This window comes from Mustela erminea, chromosome 19 (genome assembly GCF_009829155.1).
Source record: "Mustela erminea isolate mMusErm1 chromosome 19, mMusErm1.Pri, whole genome shotgun sequence".
NCBI lineage: Eukaryota > Metazoa > Chordata > Mammalia > Carnivora > Mustelidae > Mustela > Mustela erminea.
Window position 1 is genome coordinate 36,748,291 of NC_045632.1, and position 7,070 is coordinate 36,755,360.

Here is a 7,070-nt window from a genome sequence, read left to right on the forward strand (position 1 = left end):
GAGAGGTACACGAAAAGACTAACATAAAGGATCTTGGAAGGATATTGTCAAATATTAAAGGAGTCACTCTGTAGGAAGAGGAAAGAAAGGAATCTCAGAAAATTAACTCTACTTGAAAAGTAAGGTTGCTTACTTTCATCAATTTGAAATGTTAAAATACATTAGACTTATCATCAGGCTGTTTTAGGAATACCATTGTCTAAACCAGTGTAAACTTTATTTACAGAAATCCTCTAAACAGAACCGTGTTATTTTTCTCCTTTTTTATTACTAAAGTTTTCATTTCTTGATGTTATTTAGCAATATCTAATTCTTAAGAAAACAGTAAGTAAAAAAGGAGATAGAATATGAATTATATTGACTTTTAAAATACCCGTGCATGCATGAGCTCACAGCACACACACACACACACACACACACACAAACACACACACAACCTGCAAGAATGCTTCTTGATATTCTATGATGGTTAAGAAAAATGAATGTGTTTGGGAATTACTGTTCAGTAGTTTAGAAAATGGGATTTAAGATTGGTTTAAATAAGGTGATAAAGACCTTTTCAGCCTTTTTCTCTTTTGTTTTATATAGTTACATTTTTTTTTAATAATCATTTTCTTTGTCCAGCAGTGTACCCTAGGTAGATATCTACATGTTTGACATAATGAAACAATGTCATTACTCTGTTCTAAAAAATTCCCAGTATAATAATAAGCCAAATAACTTCTCACCTACTACAAATATCTGTGTCAAAAGGAAGGAGAATTGCATAGGCTGGAGCTATTTCCTGCTCCTCAGACCTCCATATCTGGATGTCTTTTTTCATAGTGTAAGCTATAAATTGAATGGCATAATTTGATGATGGACATAGAACTGTATATTAGTTTTTATTTTGACAAAATCATTAACATCACATAGGTTGAAAAATGAATCACGAGGCCCTAAGCCTGCCTTAGAAGATTGCACTTCATAAACTGAATTGCTCACATGGGCAACATTTTGGTGGAAGTTATAGATTTTCTAGCATATCTCTGATAGATAGGACTAATATAACTTCAATAAAAACTCTGGATATGTCAATATAAAATTTTCCCTACCATTGAAAGATGTAAGATACTCCAACTAATAAATCGGATGACAACCTATTCCTTAAGGTATACTAACATACATATTGGGTTACAACAAGCAGCAAAATCATCGAGGTAATAAACCACAGCCACAGAGGGGCCATTGGAGAAGGTTTCTTTCCATTGCAAGAGCCTGAATGGTGTCTGTAGGTATGAAATCACCACCCCCAGCATGTTAATTTCCAGTAATTGACTCAGCTATATGTGCAATGATTTAGAACTACATATAAATGTTACCTGAATGCCATATATGTCACTTATACTTATGACACTCTACATGAATTCTAGGGATCTTCAACTGTGAAACATACCAGTAATGCATCTTGTGTTTAATGTAACAGTTTGCCCTTGATATATGAGCTTGATACCTAAAAATATCTGGTTAGATGGTAGTGGTAGTATTCGGTGGTATTTGAAATTTTGTGGTTGCATGAGGCTCTATATTTTAATATATTTTAACTATATATATTTTAATATATATCTAATATGTAGACCCTCATACTCTATATTGCTTTATCTATATATAAATATAGATATCTCATGCTCTATATCTATATTAAAAGAGATTAAAAATAATATCATCTTATCAGGCTTTGATACTTGAAAATTGAAAGTTATAATATCTCTTAAGAAGGCTAAGGGGGTTAAATTTTGAAGCAAGAAGTGAAATTCATGGTAGCTAAGAGATGTTAGTTTCCTTGTCTCACCCATGCAAGTCACTCTTCCTTAGGGTATATTCTACTTTGGATAGTGTATTCTATTTCATCTTTTTTTGGGTCCTAAATCTCCCCCTTCTCTCTGTATTAGTAGAGGTTCTCTAGAGAAGCAGAGCCAATTGGGTGTGCATATATATTTAGGAGGATTTATGCTAAGGAACTGGCTCACACAATTATGGAGGCTGGTAAATCCGGAATCTGTAACTCAAGCCCAAAGGTCCTCTGCTGCCTGAATTCCCTCTTGCTTGTGAGAGGTCAAGCTTTATTTAATTTAGACTTTCAGCTGATTAGATGAGACCCATCATATTATGGAGAGCAATCTGCTTTACTCAGAGTTCTTCAATTTAAATGTTAATGTCATCACAAAATATCTCACAGAAACATTCAGAATGTTTTACCAGATCTGGTGCTGTGTTCCAGCCAGGTTGACATATATGTAACTATCACACTGGTCTTTCAGAAACGTATTACTGTGTCTTGTCCAAACATTGTTCTTCTTTATCCAGAATCCTACTCCTTGCAACTGAGGTTTAACTTGACTAGATTTTGTTAACTGATGACAGCAGGTTATAAAATAGATATTCTGAAAAAAAATTAAAACTTTTATAAAATACATTAACTAGGAAGGAGGTAAATTTTATTTTTAATCTTTGTAGGTACTAGTCAGGCACATTGATTTTCAGAGGTCTAAATGTACATCACATCAAATATATTAAAAAGCTTTAAAATGTCAGTTTTTATATTAAATTGAAAGACTTTTTATAGTTGGCTTTTATAAAAATTTGGCCATGAGTAACTTACTTAGTTTAAAATTGAGTATCCTTTTTCAACAAACATTAGTGCCTACTTAACGGCTATTGCAAAGTCAGAAAACTTAATCTACAACATGTTTTCCATATGATGGGTATTTTTTGATGGCTAATGTAACAGTTTATTTATTTAAAAATTAATGAGTTTTCTTAATGCTCTTTTTAGACACATAAATATTTATTAATTCATATTTGTGATTTTACATTTTTCATGTTACTTAACCTCTTTTGCTTAGTGTCTCTATTTGAAAATTGAGGATATTAGTGAATGTCTCTTACGGAGGCCATTGGGTGTTATTCTTGGGAACAAATAGGACAGGACTTTGAACTTTAAAATATTGTGTTTTTATTTCTTCCAAACAGGATAGTTTCTCCTTGCAGAAACTCCTTTAATTTTTTTCTTGTTTCCTGTCACTTTCTCTCAGATTCAGAATATCTTTCTAGGTCTTTGAAAGGCTTATGGGTGGCAGTCATGGTGATGATCATGATCAGTGGAAAAACTCAACTGTTTTTCTCTGAATTTAAAGAAATCATCTATCATGTTCTCTGTTACTCTCCCTAACCATAGTCCCTGAATGAATAAAACTCTCCTCCCGTCCAGAAATTGAGACCAGGGATATTGTTATCTTTATGACTAATTCCTACTTTAATTCTAAACATAGGCAGCAAACAAGTTAATTATTGTCAGTGGTTTCGACTATAGTCTGTAGAGAGTTTAAATCTTTCCATATGAGACAGAAGCACAGTAATCACCCTCTGATCCCAACAATGATCTTAGAAAGCAACTAAGATTAAAGATTAGACTCAAATGACTCTAATTTTTTTTTCTCAACAGCTGTGATAAGTATTTGCCTCTCAAATTTGATTGTATCCTGTCTTAGAAAAACACACCTGTTTAGAAAATATTCCACCACTCACTCTCCAGACTTAATTTTGGTGAAAGATCACAGATTGGGCTTATATTATTGCCAAAATTATTCTACCTGGTAACAAAAAAACAAACAAACAAACAAAAAAACACCGCTTAACAAAGTAACTCTATTATTCATTGCTTCTGTTGCTCTGACTCATAGTTTAACATAGTCATTCACAACACTTTTAAATTCAATCTAACAGACTAAACTCATGTTGGACATTGTAGGAATCAAAAGGTATCTAAGAAGTAGGGATATCCTCAAGTATCACAAAATAGAATTGAAGAGATTAAGATTTCAATGTTAATGGTTCCTGGAATTTTAAATTTTAAGGGATGTGAGGAAATGAAACAACAAAAAATAATGTGTATAAATCTGTATTACATTTTATATGTAAAAGTGGTCTCAACACTTACTTAATGGAAATATAATGAGAGATATGAGATTGGTTATCATCTGTGGTAGATGGAATATTATCCCTCCAAATATCCGTGTCATCATCCCCAGAACCTCTGAATATGCTATCTTGCATAGCAGAAGAAACTTTGCTCTTTGAAGATATGATTAAATCAAGGATCTTGAGGTGGAAAGATTATCCATGATTGTTCTAGTTGGCCTAATGTAATTGCAGAGGGCTTTCTGAGAGGGTCAGGCAGAGAGATAGTTGAGGATGCTATGCTGCTGGCTTTGAATAGGAAGGTAAAGGACAAGGCAAAGGATTCAGACCAACTTTAGAATATACAAAGGCAGGGACATGATTCTCCCTTAGAGCTCTCAGAAGAAAATCAGTCCGACTAACACTTTGATTTTAGCCCATCTAGACTTCTGACCTATAGAATCTTCAGATAATAAATTGATGTTGTTCTAAGTAGGTAAATTTATGTTAACTTATTGTAGCAGCAAGAGGAAACAAATGTATCAATTAAGAAAAACTTCGGACAACCTGATGTACCGGAAGAAAAATTTTACTCTATACTTCAAGGTTCTTCTGGCTGGTCTAAGAATTACATTGACAGTAGATAATGTTGACAGGTGAAAAACAAATTTGATTTTGTACATATGGGAAATCAAAATAGACATGAGATTACAAAGACAGTTCAGCAAAATGAAGTATATATGTCATCTTGAACTAAGGAGAAGGACAGGGGTCTGAGACTTCAGAGAGAGAAATTCACAGGAAGATGAAAAGGATTAAGTTTTGATAAAGAAATGTTTGTTGGCTTATACAAAAACATTGGGGCATAGAGAGGGATTTTACACAATACACTCATATCACATAAGTGGGAAATAAAAGGAAAAAGAACAAGGGAAAGAAATAAAAAACTAATATTCATTAAATGTATATTAATGCTATGACTTATACTGTGTTTATTTCTCAACAAAAACGTTTTGGATGAAATTTGGTCTTCTACTTCTCTAGTAAACTTTCTATTCATGAAGTCCTGAATAAATGACTGCTCATCAGAGAAATGTTGATGTCTGTTTACAAATAGATGTTTAATTTTATGGCTGAAACTTCATCTGAGTAAGCAAAAAAAAAAAATCAATTGTAAACAAAAAAAGTTGCAGACTTTTTCTGTGAAAGGAGTTGATTCTGGGTCACTACAACTTTCTTACCCTACCATATGTTGATTTAGAGAAAAAAAGAACTTTCAAAATAAACTGAAATTATTTTCCATTGACAAAACTAAAATGATGCGTTTTCAAGTATGAATTCATAATTCTGCTGCAAACAACAACAAAGATAAACATCCCAAATTACTAGGGTTCTGAACAATTCAACATCATGGTTGAGTTAGCATTCTAAACTTCCCAAAAGAATGACTGACAAATTTTACCCAGGCTAGTGGAAGTGTTTGCTTTTCATTTCATATAGGGATTAAAAAAGAACTGAGAATTAACTAAAATGACCTAAAATAGAGGGAATTAAGAAGAGACGACTTTGAATCTGCCTAAACATAAAACGTGACATGAGAGCAGGGGAGTTCTAATTCTATTAAACACAGTGTCTTCAGTGGGAAGATTGAACTGGTCAAGACTCGTCAGATAGTATTAAGTGAAAGAAGATGGCTAATGGCATGTCACAGAGATCGATGTGTGGCCCACCTCTGCCCACCTATGGGCATGGCTTCCCATCACAAAGGACAGATGTGTAAATCACAGAAAATTGGAAAGAATAGTCAACTGCCAAGAGGAAGCATTGAGAAGCAAGTTCCTTTAAAATGGTGATGCATTGCCATTCTGTGAGATTTTCAGAGTATAGCAAAGACTTTATTAAAAAAAAGTCTGATACCCTGTTTGCATAAATAATTGTGTTACAGTGCTCCGTGATGAAAACTGATTATATATTAGCCCTGTACTTTGTATTCAGTTGCTAAAGTTAATGTAGTTTGCACATGGAAATACTAGATATTAACATGTATGTCCTAGTTAGTCATTAATTGTTAAAAAACTACCATTACCAAATGAGAAATATTAGCTTCCACTATTGCTTTTAATTTTATTGTATCATTACATCCTTTTGATAACTTTTAAGGATGTCAACAGTACTCCTGTGAAGACTGATTTTTAGGGAGCATGTCCACTTGCTGATGTTAATGCTACTCAAATAATAGAGCTGAGATTCCAATCTCAGTTTATCTTATCTTTGAGTTCAGAGTTTTTTTAACAGCTATATATAAATACATACACACATACACGCAAATAGCCTTTCCTGTATATGTATGTATGCGTGCATGTGTGTATATGTATATCTATCTACCTGTCTCTACATATACTGTTGTTTCAGATTGTTCTTATATATCTCTTAGAATTGCCCCTCACTAGAGCCATTTGAGGAAGTGATAGGCACTATTCTTCAGGTGAGAATAGAGTGGCCTTGGACGAGGAGAGCACTCAGGTAACAAGGAGAGGCAGAGAGAATGAAAAATCACTAAGGTTTATTTCTACTATGAGAAGGTAAAAAGAACCAAGGTTGCAATTTAGAGCCCCATGTATCTTTCAAAGCATTCTAAGAGGCACATTAAGCCAAAGTGAGAAATTGATAAGGTATCTTACTGAAGTAGTCAGAATTTCCAGATTGAGGAAAATAAGCTACTAAACCTATCTTCAGTTCTTTGGATATGCCAAAATCTCATCCTTTGCCAGTGACACGAGCCATTCTTTTTAAATACAAGGCAGTTTTCCTAAAGGTGGTAGTAATTTTTTTTTTTCATGTAAGTGCTATGGAAGTGTACTTAGGTCTATGAATATATGTCAAGATACCCATCTCTGCAATATAAATGCATAAATTTTCTCTAATGTAGAGAGTTTCTCCTGAATAGAGTAATGAGACAAAAAGACATTGAAACTCTTCAAGTGATAGCTTAGGGTTCAGATTCTAATTCTTAATGAGCATTACCATTTTCATTATGAAAATGAAAAGAGTATTACGTACCACTCAGGGTTCTTGTAGAAAAATAAAACATTGAAGTATACATAAAGTCTGACAATAACAGGTCTTTTGGG